This window comes from Coloeus monedula (genome assembly GCF_965178545.1).
Source record: "Coloeus monedula genome assembly, chromosome: 2".
In the NCBI taxonomy this organism is placed as follows: domain Eukaryota; kingdom Metazoa; phylum Chordata; class Aves; order Passeriformes; family Corvidae; genus Coloeus; species Coloeus monedula.
The window spans coordinates 96,537,081-96,555,790 of NC_138782.1; positions in this window are offsets into that span (position 1 = coordinate 96,537,081).

Here is an 18,710-nt window from a genome sequence, read left to right on the forward strand (position 1 = left end):
GGGCAGAAATATATTTTAGGAAGAAAGAGTTATAGCTTGGAAGAATGGAAGGGCATTTAAAACTTATTTTGGTGTTCTCCATCTTCTTTTTAATTTAAAATTGCTTCCTGGATAAAGGAACAATAAAGTCATAACCCAGATTTATTAGGTTCTTGAATACTTGAAATTCAATTTTCTCTTTACTAAAAACCAGTGAAGGAATGAAAAATTTTTGAACCTGTATGATTTCAACCTTTTCTGGCTTAAGTGTCTAAGCTGCAGAACTTTGGACAGGGTTTTTTTGAAATGAGGCAAGCTAAACTCAGAATTTCCTATCCTTCAGCCATTAAGACTTGATGGTGGTGGAGGGATGATGTAGCCCAGGGAATTCTATATAAGTGAGCATTAGTTTTATGCAAAACACTTGGAAAACCAGTGCTTGTCTTCTCACTCAGTGTCTCTCAGTATACCATATTTCCATAGCTATATATAAACCGAAGCATTTTTTCAAGAAGCACATACATAAAATTCAATGGTCTTTGGTTTGTATCATAGTGTATTTCCTTGAAATATTTAATCTCATACAAAAAGGATGTCTGTCTTTAATACTATCAATCAGATCAGATGACTACAGCTATCACTGCTGTTAAATCCAAGTGTTGCAAACAGAGTTTGTGGGACTGGACCTGGCACGGAGGCACTCAGTAGGAGTTTTATATTAATGATTGATAGGTTTATGCAGACAGTTCATTTTATATGCCAGTGGCCATATTTAGCAATCACTAAAATACTTTAATGTTCTGTGATACTTGCTTGATGCTGTCTCATGGTTTAGTCATACATCATTTGGAGGTCTGCTTGTGAATTTTCTTGTTCTCCAGTTTTGTCCCTTTCCTGCAACAAATTTAATTTAGAAAAGCAGCTATGTACTGCTGCAAATGTTTAGAAATCACAACCAAAAATTGCTTATTAGCTGCAACATTGTTTTTATTTTTTTCCTAAGCTGAACATAATGCCTAGTGAAATAAGCATGGATTCACATTTGGCTAAAGTTATTTTCTTTTTTTCCAGAGAATACCATCTTCCACGAGAGGATTCCTAAAGTAATACATTCTGAAGTATGCAATATTTTTTCTCAACATGAAAGATCAGGCTTATTGCATCTTACTATATGGGTCATGTGGACATAATCAAAAAAGCAAGAACTGAAAGTTAAGGATTTATAAGAAACTTTAATAAAATACCCCACTTTCTGAACATTTCTGTTTTAATACTCTATGTTCCAGAAATCCAGGAAGACAGAAAAACCCGGGAATATAGATGAGTCTGTAATAATAGTGGACATGTGTGACTGGCAGAATTTGTGGCTTGAAAACTGTCATGTCCAAATTCAATTTTAAAATATAGTAAGTGAACTATTCACTGACATTTATGATGCATTTTAATCACCTTATTTTATTTTTACTGTGGGTTACACATTCCCAGTATTTGTGTCTTTCTTTTGTATTTCATATTTCATAGTGGCTTGGCAAATGGACAGATCTGAAAAAAGTACTTGGGTAAATAAAGTGCAACTTTGGTGGAATTCAGGAATGAGTCCAAAAATTATATCTACAAAGCAACTATGTCTACCCAGATAAATGCCTGAACATTAAGATGGTGAAGTACCCCAAGACTTCAAGTGCTGCAGTGACAAAACCATCTCAACAGTGTCTTGCCATCTGTTTAACATTTAGGCTTCCTCATCATTCACAAAAGTGGATATTTCAGTGCCTAGGTACTAAAAATGCTCAGAAGAAACCTTACAAACACTCACCATATTGAATTCAGCAGTAAATGTGCAATGTGGCTGTATTTATTTAAAAGCACAGTTAGGGAAGGTAGTGCTATCCACCAATATATGGAAAACTGTGAGGGGGGAGAAGCTTAGCCTTTTACTATATAATTTATTTGATATTTGTGCAATAAATGAAAGAGTTCCATCTTATCCCATCAAAACCATCTTTTTTTTCCTGCCAAGTTAAAGGCTATGCTGAGAAAGACTTTTTATCCAGCCTTCCTGTTGAAGGAGTAACATGGATGGTACAGCAAAGAGCACAAGGTTCATAAGTACTAAAAAGGGAACATGTGAGCAGGAAGTTATCTCCAAATAAGTGCTTACTTAAAATCTATATATTTACTGGAAAGGGGAAATCCTGTGGCTGTGTTTAAGCACTGCTGAAAGACAGTGTCAAGGAATCTTTTAAAGCTAGATGCATAAACAACTCTAGCAGCATAAACCAGAACCCAGGACTGTCCTCTATTACCATCATGGAATTATAACCTTGGCTGAGGATCCTATCATGAGAAGTGGAGCATACCTGGTAAATATGTAGACTTACTGCTGGACTCATCGTTAGGGCTATAACACAAGCAGGGAGGAAAAGATGTAGTTTGGAATGGCTTCAGATGTAGAAGGATTTACATAAAATGTAATTACATAACGAATGTCAGTTCCTGGCAAATAATCAGGCACTAAGCAAGTATTGTTAGCTACATCCTGCCTAGCTGGGCAAATTGTCTTTTGCAAGCATATGAATCTTCCAGCAGACTGTGCACAGTCTTAAATACCCCATGTGCTTCCAGTCAGAGAATCCCATAGCTGGAAACAGCCTTGATAAGTAGCATTTCAGATGCACTCACCCCAGAACTTGAGGCTCTTCCACTCACTATGTACACATTGTGAAAACATGCCTGTACCATCTTTATGGAGATTTTAGGTGTTTAATTCAGACTCATGTAATATACAGCCATAGGTAATACAAAAAAATAGTGCTATTTTGAAGTGGTTCTTCAAACATTTAAGAAGCCCAGAGGTTCTTAACGTTGCTAACTATTTCAGTCTACTTTTTCCCCCCCTGTATTTCCTAATTCCAGGAAAAGGGCATTTAAATGGCATACATCTTGGTATGGCTCCAGCTGATATGGATATTTAAAAATATCAAAATCTGAATTTTTGACAGGAAGATTATAGAAGTTTTATTAAAAAGCCTCTGAAAATATGTCCAAAATGTATAAAAATATACTGAGTTTCCTAAATTATATTCCAGTGAAGATAAGAAAGTATTCTTCCTCTTCAGAAAGTATACAATAAAACCAGTCCTGCAATTGTAAAACAAAATGTGACATTTGTCTTCATGTTAGTCATTCAGGATGAAACCTGAGGTTTTGATTTGGATTTTAGTGATGTGGATTGCATAGAGCTATGGCCATCTGTCACATGTCATGGAATCAGAAACACTGGGGCTAGAAGTGACCTCAAGAACTTTTATTGTCCATCAGTCTGTCCCCAGGCCAGATAAAATATCTTTCCCTCTTTCCAAAAGATTTGCGTAACACATTCTTACAGATCTCTGATGTTGGACATTCTGCAACCTCCTTATTCAGTACCTCCGAAATCCAACAAGACCTAAACACTCTGAAAGTTTCTCTGGCTTATTTGTTTCACTAAGAATGAACTCAAACCTCTAGTCACAAGCTGACTTCACTAGATCCTCACCAAAATTTAGGTATCTCTGGTCCAGACGAGAACTTGACTGAGAGGTTTATGTAAAGTGAGATTTAAATGCCATCACAATTAATAACTTATTAAACCCCAAGGAGTTCTACTGATATAATTGAGGATATTCATGGAATATATAGTTTTCCAATATGAAAAAGGGGATCAGAATCTGCCCCTTTGATAAAATTGTTAGGGTAAGAAGATTCTTCTGGACTTTTTTTAAAATATGGCTTTGATAAGTCAGGTTTCATTCTGCAGGACATTGTTCACAGCAACCGAGGTATTGACCAAAGTAAAGAAAAATGTTTTTCTATATTATGATAACTGCATTCTGATGCAGACTCAATTTTCTGTAGTAGTGGTAATATAGTACCTCTACTTCAAAATAAACATGTATTTCATGTTGGCATTTTTTGTATAAATGGATGAAAGGTCCTAATTCAGTTTTTGATGTAGTTTTGCAGTCAACCACTTGCTTTGCATAATTGGAGTGACAGATGCACTTTATTGTAGTAGCAAATCCACTTTGTAGCACATTTTGTAAAATGGTACAATGGGCCTGAATCTTGGCCAACATCAATAATGGAATAATATACAAGTAGCAGGGAAATTCCAGTTGTTTTAATGAAAATGCCACTTCTCATGCCTGTTCTGAGGTCATTCTGCTCAACAGTTGCTGTTAGGACAGAGGACTTTTAGGAAAAATTCTCAAATATTTTTGTTTGAGAGAGGTAAGAAGTGACACTGGAAAATAAGATTCTGAAAGAGCTTCAAAGAACAACTCCCCCTATATTATGTACAGAGAAAAGCACAGAGAAAGTAAAGGGTGATTACTGAGCCACTATTTATACGAGCAAATCTTTTTGTATGGCCCTATAAAGCAAGCAACGCTGTCCAAAATTGTTCTTTATCCTGACTGGAAGTCTGACAGGAAAACACAGCCTGGTCTACAGGGTTTTCCTCACTAATGCTCTCCTCATCTGCATTGCTCACTCACCTGATCATCAGAGATTTGTCTACACAGCTTTCTTGATTCATTGTTGCCAGCCTGAATGAGACGAATCTAGGAGAGAAGCAGGATCACTCACTGGAGTTCTGTGAAAAGTGTCAGTGTATGTCAGAGCATTAAGTCAGGCTGGTATTGATGTAATTTCTCTTTCTGACAGTTGATCAAATACCTATCAAAAATCACTGCCTCTCATAGCTGCTGCTTAGAAGATAACCTACAATGTAATGCTCTTGAAATGTGATTTTGTTTGAGGTATATTAGGGGTTTTTTTGTTTGTTTTTACTCAGTGAGTAAGTAGACAGGAGACACTTGTTGAAAACAAAATTGGCTTCATGATGTAATACCTCTATTATTCCATGTGATTTTGCAAACCTGTCCTTAAACAAGCGAGATGCAATCCTCTCTGAAGTTTCATGGGTTCATAGAGTCATTAAATTTGGAAAAGACCTCCAAGATCAAGCCCAACCTTTAACCAAACACCACCACATCAACTAAATCATAGAGCTGTCATGTTCAGTCACTTCTTGAACACTTCCAGGCAAAGCGACCTCACAACCCCCCTGGGCAGACTGTTCCAATTCCACCTTTCAGTGACAAAATTCTTCCTGATGTCCAGCCTGAACCTTCTTTGGCACAGCTTGAGACCATTTCCTCTTGTCCTGTTGCTGGTTGCTTCAAGGGAGAAGAAGCCAACCCCCACCTTGCTACAATCTCCTTTCAGGCAGTTGTAGAGAGTGAGAAGGTCTCTCCATAGCCTCATTTTCTCCAGGCTAAATACCCCCAGCTCCCTCAGCTGCTCCTCATATGATTTACTCTCTAGACCCTTCACCAGCTCCACGGCCCTTCTCTGAACTTGCTCCAACACCTCCATGTCTTTCTTGAAGTGAGGGGCCAAGAACAGAGGATTAGAGGTACAGCCTCAGATCTTCCCTAGTATTAGAGATACTGAAACCTACGGTTCAGAGTAGACCCAAATGGCAGGGAAACCATATCAGTTGGAATATTCTTTTAGTGCTACAGTACTAGGCTGAATATTCTTTTAGGCTACAGTGCCCCTGTACCATGAAAAGAAAATCAGTATCTTTGGTGATCAGAGAAACACAATTAAAAGCTGCTTTATTGAAAAGACTTCTTAGTAAGTTCTACAGTCAATTGTCATCTCAGAATACTTCCTGAGCTTGTTTTCTAAATCTGCAGAGTTCAATTGTGTGTTTTCATTGTATAGAAGTCCACAAAAAGATCAAGTAAGGTTATGCCATTGTTTCTGTTCTTTCCTGTCCTCCCACAGGCTAAGCTTTCTGAAATGCAGATAACTTGTCTGTCATTTCAAACTGTTTGAATCTCATCTCTTCAGAGAGAAGTTGAATATATTTAACTTATCAGAGATATCACCCAGATCTGTCTGAGTGCACCATCATTGCTGGTTAGACCACATGCATTGGTTTCCTGAAATAAAAAGGCCTAATTTCTGAATTTTTACATTCTGCTCAAAACATTTCTGTGTAATAGCCATCTTACCTCAGCAAGGAGAAGCAGTGCTGATGCTCAGAACACTCTGTCATAATGTTTTGTGCCTTTGACTTGATGAATAATCCATTTTATTGACCTGAAAAGAACAATAACTTCCATTCATTTCAGAGGACATTTTTGTACACATAACACCTCTTTTTGGATAGCATGGTGTTTAGTTCATGTGAGGCCTGAAGCTTCAGGCCCATGTGTGAAGACTCTTTTGCTGAACACAGTTCCATCATCACCACCACAATCTTTGAATAATTATACCCCGTGAATAATGCTTTTTCTTTAAGTAATCCTCAATGAAGTTGTTTTTCTTTGTTTGCTTGTGAGTTCTTGGGGTTTTTGTTAACACAGTCATTATTTTTTATTTACTATTTGCTATTTAGTATTAGTTATTGGTGTCTTTAGTGTTTCCAGGTCATCACTGCAAAAACTTCAGAAAAAGCACTACCTTTTAAATAAAAGAAGTTCTGCCTTTTGAGCAACATCAGAAGAAAACTCATGGTTGATCCAGTTCTAGTATTTGATTATTTTATTCCAGGCTTTTCTTCCTAATTCGTTTTGATCCTTGATATAGAATCATAGAATGATTTAGTTTGAAAAAGACCTTCACGATCATTGAGTTCAACTGTTAACCCAGCACTGCCAAGTGCACCACTAAACCACATCTCCAAGTGCCACAACTACATGTCTTTTAAATGCTTCCATGGATGGTGACTTAGCTACTTCCCTGTGCAGCCTGTTCTAGTGCTTCACAACCCTTTCTGTGATGGAAGATTTTAGAATATCCAATCTAAATGTCCCTTGGTGCAATTTGCCATTTCCTCTCTGTATTCATAAAAACATTTTTTATTGTCTTTTACATCAGCGGCCAGATTAAGTTCTAGTTGGGCCTTGGCTCTTCTAATTTTCTCCCTGCATAACCTTATGACATTTTGGAGTCCTCCTGAGTTGCCTTCCTCTTCTTTCCAAAGATCATAAAATATCCTCCTGAGTTGCCTTCCTCTTCTTTCCAAAGACCATAAAATATCTGTTTTTTCCTGAGTTCCAGCCAAAGCTCTTTGTTCAGTCTTGTTCCCCAGCAGCTCATCTTTCAGCCCACAGGGACAGCCTGCTCCTGGTCTTTAAGATTTCTCTCTTGAAGATGTCCGCCCTTCCTGGGCTACTTTGCCATTCAGGTCTGCCTCCCCAGGACTCTGCCAACCAGCCTGCTAAACAGGCCAAAGTCTGACCTCCACAAGTCCAAGGTGGCAGTTCTGTTGACCCTCCTCCTTATTTCCCCAAAAATCAAAAACTCCATCATTTTGTGATCTCTGTGCCAAAGAGGCCTCCAACCATCACATCACCCACCAGTTCTTCTCTGTTCATTAACAGCACTTCCAGTGTGGCACTTCTCCTGGTTAGCACACTCACCAGCTACGTCAGGAAGATCTCTTCCACACACCCCAGGAATCTTCTGGACTCTTTTCTCTATGCTGGGTTGTATTTCCAGAAGATATCTGATAAATTGAAGTCCCTCATGAGAACAAGGATTAGCAAATGTGAAACTTATTTGGAGCTGGTCTGTAATAATTTCTGAGTGTTCAGGTCAGGTTACTGGAAGGTTTTGAGCCTTTACATTAAAAGACAGAACTGAGAGGTTTTGTGATTTGCTCTCTTCTGGTCTTAGGAGGGCTCCCAGCTACCTTTCAGCATCCTTAGAGAAGCCAGCCTTACACAGAAAGAATACCTTTACATCTGTGCTCAGCTGCATAGGAAACATTTCCCATGTGTGAAAGGCTTAATACCAAACAGCTAACCTGGTGTCTTCTCTGGGAGCATGATATTGTGGGAATCCAGATAAAAGTAATTACTAGTATTTAATCTCAGTTTCTAACCCAGAAGGGGATTTGAAAATTTCTTAAATCATTTGTGCTTGGAAGACTCAAGTTATGTATTTAAAATGCTACTAATAAGCACCAGTTTAGTCAGTATATTGAACTGATTATTGATACATTTTCACAAGATTGCATTTTTTAGCAAATTAGGAGAGTCTTTTTTAAAGACACAAAAAGAATGGTTCAAGTTAAGTCAGAGCACAGGAAGCAAGGGAAAATTGGATATCATTGCCTGTGAAAACACTGAGTTGAGAAAATATTCTGAAGCAGGACAGAAAAGTTCCTGGCATGTAGGAGATCAAAAGAACTCTCCTGCAGGTCTAAAAATGAACACTGCTCCGTGGAGAGTAATTATTTTGGAACAGCCAGCTGAGACACAGGACCTTGTGGGACCAGAAGAAGTTACAACTAGCTTCATTATCATCAGGAGATCAAAAGATTTTAAGATAGATGAGCATGCCAGCTGCTCTCTCAGGAAACACTGTCCCTTTGTTACAATAGATTAACACTTCCATTTTAAGAAGGCTGTTATGTATCTATGTATGATTTGTATCTGAGTCATAAAAACTGCAGGCACCTGAACATAGTCAGACTTACTGAGAAAGTGCCATCTCCCCTGAAGTAATGTTACCCAGGTGTTAGCTGAGCACAAGAAAAACATAAATAAACTGGAGCAAGATTGGCCAGGAGCTGGAACAGTTTCCCTGTGAAAAGAGACTGAGGGAGTCGGGCTTGTTGCACCTGGAGAGAGATGGCTCTGGGGGGTTCTTAATGCTGTCCTCAACTATCTAATGGAAGGAAATAAAAGACAAAAGAGATGGACTCTTAGAGGAAAAATGAGTGGTAATGGAAAAGAGATGGAAGATGGCAGATTCTGGGTCAATATTAGGGAAAAAACCTCACCAAGAGTGTAATCAAATACTTCAGTGAGTTTCCAAAGAGGCTGAGGGATCTCCATCCTTTGATATATTCGAAGCTCAATTGGAGAAGTCCATGAGCAGCCAGCACTAAGGGAACCTGCTCTAAGCAAAGGAGTTTAAATTGCTAAAGGTCCTTCCAGTCTGCATAATTCTGTGATTGTAAGATGTGGGTTACAATACAAACAGGATCAATCTTGTAGTGTGTTTACCTTGGCTGGCTGCCGGATCCCCAGCCTGCTGCTGTCTTTCTCCCTTCCCAACAGAACAGGGGCAGAAAATAAAATAAAAAAGCTCATGGAATGAGATAAGGAATCTAAATATTCATTGGTTTCCATTGGCAGGCAGATGTCCAGCCGTTCTTTGGGCCTCCATACCTATAGCATTTGCTTGGAACCAAAGAGCATAACCACAACTGTACCCATATTCGCCTTCTTGCCCTCAGCAGCTGATTGCAATGTCATATGGTATGGAATGTCCCTTGAGTCAATTTGGGTCAGCTGTCCTGACTGTGACCCCTCAGCTTCTCACTCACCCCCAGCCTACTGGCCTTTGGAGGGGAGGGAAAGCGTTGATGCAGTGCAAGCACCGCCCAGAAAAAGTCAAAACATTGGTGTATTCTCAACACTATTTTAGCTACAAATGCAAAGTACAGCACAATATGGGATACTATGAGGAAATTTAACTCCATCTTAGCCAGAGACAGTACACTGGAATATAACTGTGCAGGATACAAACTTGTTGCTTGAAAGGGATGTCCACAGGGATGCAGGGATGGTTCAAAGAATACAGTTTACCCTGAACTGTCACAATAATGTTGTTCAGATAGTTCTACTTATTTCTGTTTCAATACAATTGATCTGACATTAATGCACAATTGAAGCTGACCTTAGGATGTACATGCATGAGAAGACAATTAAATACTGTGCTCCCAAAGTGCTAAGCAATTATTAAAATTTAACTGAAAGAACTCAGTATGCCAAGGATAAATTGCATAGGAAAAAAGCCTAGAATTAACCGGTTTTTTTTAACATTTTAGTATTGATTGGACTGCTTGAGTGGTGAAAATTTCAGAACAGCAAATCCAATTAGCAATTTTTAAAATAAGCAAATAGGCTTTGGTGGCCAAAACTTGGTTTTATTATTTTTTTTCTTCAAGGCTTGCTTCCCAGTTTTAATGCCTAATCCCCAAATGTGCTGCTGAGTACATTTAGCGATAATTCAGAAGATCTACCTATCAACAGCTTCTGAATTTTCTGTAGCACAATGGGTGTTGTTTATCTTAATCAAAGTCAGTCTTCTCAGCTTCAAGGCCTATCTATTGGGGTGCCTCCCCCCTGCCATGTGGTCCTGGGAGAGGGGCCCTGGGGGCAGGCACGGGGTTTTCCTGCCCCTGGTCAGTCTCGTTCCCATTGGTTGTTTTGTGTTCCCCTGTGGGGGGAAGGACCCTGGGGTCCCGTGATTGCCGCAGTTCCTTGGCAGTCGCTGACCAGGCGGCAGGAGAAATAAACATCTCTGAAAACATCTACCAAGAATCGGTCCATATTTCTTTTCCACGGGCCTCTCTGTCTTATACATGTTGCAGTAATCCCCGCTGCAACATGCACCTCCCTAACTCTCTGTTCTTCTGCCTTCCTGACAGTTTAGTATTCACAGAGGTGTGCCTATGCAGCCAGGAACAGAAGATTTGTTCAAACAGAAAAAAACCCCCTGGCACCTGATTGAGAGAACTAGTTTAGCTGGGTTGTCTAGCAAGCAGATCACACACTAGGGGTCTCTGATTATACATCAGATTTCTCCACAGTATTTCCTGAGGAACAGAGGCAGAAAGTAAAAAAAACCAACCACCACAAACTGATATTTTTGAGGGGCATTTTCACTATCTTTCCTAAGGACAGTTGAGCCAATATCTGGTTAAGAAGAACTTTGACTTGCTGAATACAGATTAGTTCTTAATGAACATGGTATGGAGTGTGGGGGATATGATCTATAGAACATCTGTAGAAGAAAAAATTGTTAAAGAAACAAAGAAAAGGAAAAGACATTAAAATCTGTAGAACTGAATTATCTCTGTTACAGCAAAGTTAGATGAAAAAAGCTGTTTCTTGTTCTACTATTCAGGTGGAAGACAGTTTCTACTTTTCATTATTCAGACGGGTAAAATCCAGACAAAGCTTATTTATGAGTAGTTCAAACTAATTTGTTTTGTTGCTTTGGGATGTCAGGAAAACTCCTGAAAAAGAGAAGTTAAAAAAAAAAAAAAAAAGGCAGAGAAGCTAATTTATTATGATGATTTAATGATGAATGCCCCTATTTTCTATATTAAATAGTTGCAATCACCAGTTCTTACATTAAAATATTACATGAATGGCATTAAGAATGGATAGTCAATCCAAGACAGCAGTCATTGCAGATCAAACTTTTCCTAGGCCTCCTACTTAGAAAAATCATGCAGATCTAGTAGAAATATCAAACAAAATAAAAAACCCAGCAGAGATAATTTAAGCTCTGAAACTGTAAATTTCTGAAAATTTCCTTGTGAGGGAAGTTATCATACAACATGCCTAAAAAGAGCTGTTGCCACCTCACTTGCTGTCATGTTGTACAGTTTTAGGGCCTAGATGATGCTGTGTTGGCATTTCAGTTTTGGCGAGATGAGTTATTTGAAGCTGATGTTTATTTGCAGAAGTTCTGACTAGTCAAATATGAATGCTTTCATATAGAAACTGGGTTATTTTTACCTTGACTTTTCCTCTAGCGTTCCTCTTGATATTAATGGAAATTTGGGTCAAAGCTCTAAACACAGATGAAGCATAATTGCATACAATTCTTGTGATTTGACATACCTATTGCTACACCATTAGAAAATACCATTATCCCAAATATCTTCCAGCAATTTTCCCTGTGCTCTTTCAGTGTTACTAATTTGTGATTTTCAGTATGGCTTGTTTTAGTAATATTGACAAGAGGCATATAACTACTCAATCAAGCATATCAAGTCCTTTAATTTGGCCTAATTCAGGCATCAATGAAAGGTGTGAAGCTTTTACATTTGTTCTACTGAAACTAATGTCCATCAGAAAGCAAATTGATTTTTGGTTTCAATACAAATCAAAATTTGATCGCATGAAAAAATGTTGTCAACCCTGCTAAATTGGTAATGAATGAACAAAGCAAAGTGAGTGCTGAATATCTGCTTCACACTTTCCTTTTCACTGGTGTATAATTTCTAGTCATTCAAAGTAATTTTCTAAAAGATGAAAAGCCTCAGTCAATTTTTGTATGTCTACTTTGTTGAATACTTCAGACATATCCTTAGCTCATATTCTATATTATGGTACTTCATACAGGCAAAATGGATTCTCTGTTGTAAGTGTTTCTGATTTGGCAAATAGCCAAATGCAAGAAAAAAAAAAGTGTGAAGGAGAGAACTTATCTCCACCAAACTGTGTATCCCAAATATGACTCCGGCTTCCATTTTATGACAGATACATAGGTGGCTTGCACAGAAACAGCTTACAACAATCTCGAAAATCCAATAAGAAAGCATGATTATTATGTCTATGTGTATAATTCCTCTGCTTAAGGAAGTTGTAATTCACCTAACAACACTGATTAAGAGACATGTCTGCTTTTGTTCTCTTTAGATTGTTAGCGATCTAAGTAATCTTAAACAGTTCTACAACAATTATAGTGTAAACACTGAATACTATCTGGTATTGCTTTTTGTTAATGTTTTTACTTATCTGAAATTCTGGAAGTAATACAAATAGAATAGGGTCAATGAGTTAATCCTCGATATCATCTAACATTTTCAACACATTAATCTTTTGGGTGTATTTTCTATGTCTTGATCTATGCCTGGAGAATTACATTTCTTCTAAAAGGCTTATGAGCAAGTTGTTAATACCACAGAAACATTTGTTTTATAAAACTGTGTCATGGTTTAGGAATTGTATTAGTGCTCCCACTAAAGTAAAAACCACAAGCTGCTCCTCCCCACAACCCCTTCCAGTGAGAGACAAAAGGCAGAGATCCTGAGTAGAGATAGGAAGAATTATAGCAATGAGATAAGAAAATGAACAGTAACAGGAACAATATTAAGAACAAAAGTATACAAAAAGAGGGCAGTTCATATCCAAAAAATGCTCACTGACCGACCAGCCTGACCTGGCACTGCATGGCCCTCTGACACACAGAGCAAAATGGCCTCTGGACCCTCTGCACAAGTGTTTCCCCCCCAAGCCCAAGACAATGAAAACCAATGGCAGACAAACCCTCTGGTCGAGACTCTGGTGGAGTTACCCCCCTGCTCTGTTTGCCACTCCCTCCCTCTGAAAAGGACAAAATGAGCCACCTTTTGCCTCCACCTGAAGCCAAGCCCACCTTCTCAGAAGTGAGAACCTCTTACTCCCAGCCCCAGCGATGGCGTCAGTGGCATAGAACAACAACCTAGACATGCCCACATGGCTCTAGGCTCCACCCCCTCACATCCTTGGCTGAAATTAGGATGAACTATAAATGAATTAATTGCAACAAGCAACGTGCAATGTCTCCAGAGCGCTGTTCATTTATGCAGAAACTAAACTATTAAGCTAATTTTATTTAATTAAGTCTGCCCTGTACAAGATTTTCCCAGGAAATCTCTACACTGAATCAGTATCTTCATGGCCTTCATGTTTATTTGCCACACTGTGATATTTTTAAGTGCAACTTTCCATTGATTTCTACGAAAGGAAACTTAGGAATAGTGTGTGTTGCCTGACAAGTGGAATAACCCTTAAGAAATTCACCAGTTGTAAAATATCCATCTTTATGGGGTATTCATAAGACATCAAAATCTAGTAGAGTTACACCAAGATAAAGCATGTATAAGAAAGGTCTCATCCTGGTCCCTGTTTGAATTGTATTTATGATGTTCTTCTCCTTGACTTCTACAAATCTAGTTGATTTTCAGATGAAAAAAATTCTATCCAATTAATAAAAGTTACATGATTTAACTGCCATCAAATATAGTTCTATATTCACACACTGATTAGTTTAAAACTCAGTTTGCATCTTCAGCTCAGCTAGTTCTGTCTCTGAGACTCAGGTAGGCTCTTGAAATGTTTCCTTTTCATTTTAGAGATCTTAAACTAGATCATGCTGAAACTGGAACAGGATTTAGCCCCATCTCTTTCCTCCATTCTTAGTTGCAACATAATTGAGAGGAGCCTGAAATGACACATATGCTTGATGATAATGTTTTGAAAGATGACTTTACACATGCTACACAACAAAGTTGTTTGCTGTTGTATTCTGAGATATGTGGAAAAGCTGGCTTTCAAAAAATCCCAAGACAAGGACCTGGACCTTATTTGTCTCTGTTCTTGCATAAATGATCTAAAATTGAACTTTTCAGTGTAGGACGGACACAGCCATCCTTACATAATACTGGAAATAAAGGCACGAGAAGACTTCACATTGTCTTTGGAGGTATAGCTGCAGTTGTTAGCTTTGGAGAAAGGATGCTTAATCTAGATCATAAGTGGATGCAGATACTTGGTTCATAAATTAAGGCATATTTATAGTAGTTGGGATGCACTTAAAAATTCTAGTTAATTGACTGGAATTGGTCTACCACTCAGCGTGCAAACAACTTTTAGCTTCCCCTTTAGAAACTGGATACATACAGGGGTGTATGTGTGAAGACTTTCAGAAGCAGACAGGAATTTTCTACCTACCAGCTCTCTGAGACACACAGCTATCAGCCAAATCTTAGCCAGATCTTACCTCTGTAGCTCCAGTAGGAAGGTACATGGTAGAGCCAGTTCAACCCTGTCTGACTTGAATATGTCTGACTCTTTGGTGGGATCTAGTCCTTAGGCTGTGTGAAGTTGAAATCTTCTTGTCCTCATAGGTGTTTTCTGTATTTCAGAGGTAGTAGATATTGTGTTTCCTTTTAGAGGTCATGTACACACAGGGTAAGATCCAGGTGAATCCGAGGAGATTTAAGCAAGGGAGGGTCTCTCCCACTGCACCCATTGTTCCTTTTCTCATGCTGCTGTAAGCAGAAATGCTAAATCCCATCTCCAACCCATTTACCTCTCCCTTTTCCTGTGACAGGACTTGTCTGGCTTTGGGTTAATTCCAATTTCTTCCTGTAGTGGCATCATATTCACTTTTTCCTGAATTTCTTTCTTAGGTAGAAAGTCATCTGTGAATGGAAATAAAATCAGTAAATGTAGATTAGTTTTGACCTAAAATCCAGTCATGATCTCCCCATTTCAGAAGCTCATTACTGTGCACTAGTTGTCTATTGTGACAGCATTTCATTAGCTTGAACTGGAAAGAGCAAGAATGATGTGTACCTGTCAAATCTGAACTGGAGGAAACTATTTGTGCTGGTTTTTGTATGCTTCCTAACTCTAAAGGTAGTGGAAGAGACCTGCTGTTTTCTTATGAACTTTGACAATGAGCTTCTCTCCATCTGTGTTCAAATTGTTTAAGCCTGATATTTTCTTTAAATCCATGGGCAAGTGTTCTGTGTATGTTTTTGCATGTAGATTTACCATGTGGATTTTTAACTTCCTTGATCCCCAATGTAAAAGCATGTGAAACGGAATCAACTCCATTTTTTATTTCGAGTGGATCCCATAAAGTTTATTTAATTCATGAAGACCTCTGAAGCCCTCAGGGGAATAGAAAATAAAAGTGATGCATAAAGTAATTAAGATTTTTTAGCCAAGCAAAAGAATGAAAAAAGCAGTATTATTATTAGAATGCTGGAAGTGGGGGGAAAAAAAAAAATGCTGTAAAGAAGGCTCTTTAAAAAGCTGAAAGACTGTCAGACAAGGTCATCATTTAGGGTTTTACAAGGGTGGGTTCCTATGGGACTGTAAATACAGAAATCTCAGTCTCTATCAGTAGAAAAGTAAATCCAGTAGTAAACCCAACCACATTAGTGGTGCTTGGGAACTTTGAAGTGAGTGCTGCATCAAACCGCTCTTACAAGATGGAATGGAAAGTGATGTGGAAAGAAAGCACAGCAAAATGTCAATGGTATGGTCTCTCGAGCAAAGGACTGACAAGATATTTTATATACTGTAGACAAAAGCACAGATCCCGGAAAGCAAAATCCTCTCCTGAGTCCAGAAACATCAGTATTGTAAATTTACCTCGACATCTATGGCAGTTAACTAAATTACTATTGTGACATTATTCACGGAGTCAGAAATACCTCATCCATTCCTACAGGTGAGAAATACTTGCCCTCAACTATGACCTTCTCCTTGCTCCTCTGCCTTTTAATTAATATTTCTTGAGCTATTTCCCTGGTTCTAATAATACTCTGCAGTACTCTCATGTGATTCTAGAATAGTTTTCATCAGCAGTGATCAGTCTGAGGTTTTAAAGATACTAAACAATGTAGGCAAAAGTGTGCTCCCAATTTATATACTGGAGTTTTAGCATAGCGTAATGGAGAGAAATAATTTGAATACTGTTGAGTGCTGATGGAAAAGGGAGAAGGTACTCTATAGTACACAGGTGCTAATTTAATCCTGAAAATATGATAAACTGCCCCATGCCATCTTCTGACACTGTATTTGTTTGCATTCTTTGATAATCACCATTGAAGGAGGCAATGTTGGCATGATAGACTGAGATGAAAATTGTGAGGTTTTCATAGAGGGTTGGTGACTGAAATATTATCAAGATGAAGTGTTCTACGCTAATATTCTCTTGTAGTTGAGTCTTCCCTCAAAATCCAGGTCTGTGGCCTTGCTGATATGGGCCACGGTGACAAATCTCTTTCTAAATCACATTAATTTAATTGGAACAAAAATATAGTTTGTCTGGGAGATTGGGAAAGGGAAAGTTACTGCCTCCCCTGTCCTGTTTTATAAAGTCAGGGAAGGGCTGGAGTTGTATCTTGGTCTAACAGTTTATATGTGCCTGACAGCCTGTCAGCTGTTGCCATAGAGAGGGAAGGAGGTATTGCAGGGAAGTTGAGTAACAAAGAGAATGAGGAGATTAGTTCCTATATCTGAAAGATTACATCAGTGATAGGTGCTGAGAAACTTTCTGTCTCCACCCAAACTGAATTGTTTTATTTCTGAGCTGAAAGTAGAACACTCTGTTTAGTGGTACAGTAATCTTCTTTTTTTTTTTTTTTTTTGGACAAAGATATTAAAAAAAAATTGCAAGTACTCCTAATGTGAGAACTCTGTCACATTTGACACAGAATTTTGAGCACAGGCCCTTTATCTAGGCTAGGTATTGACATAGGAGAAGACGGGGACTATAGTGTCAAGTATGATTGCCAATTGCTCAGTCATACTGACTGCAGTTGACCTTCAAGAACATCAGCTTATTTGGGACCAAAAAGCAATAGGCTTCCTCTAAAGTTCTCTGTGCCTGATTATTATTTTTACCCCAGACTGAAAATTTCTCTCCCACTGCAGCTGGAATTTTAATTGTCTGTTCTGTTCTTGTAACAGCTGCTAAGAAGCTTTGCTCTTCCCCTAGCTGCTCTATTACAGCTATATAGCACCAAATGCAGTTAATTTTTTTATCCCTGAATACTTATTTTTTTATCTCATTTCAGTTAACTTGGCTTCTTAGGAAATGAATGGAGGCTTAATGTGGTTTAAAAGTGTTGGTGGCTTTCTCAGATTGACAAGCACTGGCATACTGGCATGTTGAATCTTTGTTTGTAGATGATGCTGAAGTGCAGTGAGGACACACCAACATTCATCCTTGGCATGCTAGATTTGTGCAAGGAAAGCAAGTTGCCTTGTACATGTATTTTGCAATACTGTAGGGAAAGCTGGCTCTAACAGATGAGGAAGAAGATCTATTGATGTTTCAATACTATAAGCTGTAAATGCCTTTCAGACCCACCACCTGCACAATTCCTCAGGTTGAGCATTATCTCTCCTTGCCCAAAACAGAATAGTTTCTCCTCATGGAAGTCCAGAAACATGTCCTTTCTAGGCATCCCCTGATCAAATTCAAATTCTGGGATCTAGTCCAGGGATTCATGGTGGGATTTGGAGGTTGGCCAGCACACACATTGTGCTGTGCATTTCCTTATCTGAAGAGGCAGCTAGCAAATGTTGTTTCAAGAACAAGCCTCTTTTTTCTCTGTTCATTTGATTTTTTGAGTTGCACTGCTCCTGTGTCTCTAAAGCTGTTTGGAAGGCCTGAGAAGGAACTGTGAATAAGTCAATCAGGAATCTGTGTCCTAAATATTCACTTTGGCTACTATTAGGAGTATTTAGAATCAGGAGCAAGTGCTCTCATTGGCTGCCGAAGGACAGGATTGCTTACTAGAAAAATAGGCCTGACAATCTGTTTCACAGAGAAAATACATCTGGGCCCACCTTTTATGTGTGGGCGTCTTGGAAAACAAATAATCAAGGCTAGTGAAATGGAAAGGATGATCAAAACAGATATTTTCTTGCTGTTTACAAGTAACTAATACTCCATATATGCTCAAAAATGAGGATCTGCATGTATTCCGTGATCCCTGATTGGAAATGGTAGATTAGCACTTAGTTTGCTGGTAGTTTAAGAATGGTACAGAGTAATGGCTGCTCTTTAGATGCTAAGGAAAAACTATGTTAAAATAAAAACATAATTTTACCATTATCAAATAGACATTATTGATATATTTTACAACTTTGTTATGTATCCAGGTAAACAGACGATTTTTAAAAACCTGTTGCACTATTTGTTTATGTTCTATCTCCTTCTATATTTTAATACCTAATAATTTTCTATTTCCTCACTATTTGTTTTAGGGATCCTAGCCATCTTTTAGAGAAGACTTTAGGGTTCAGTAGCTCAGAAGTTAGAGGAGATTTTGCGTGCCTTATATTGTTTAA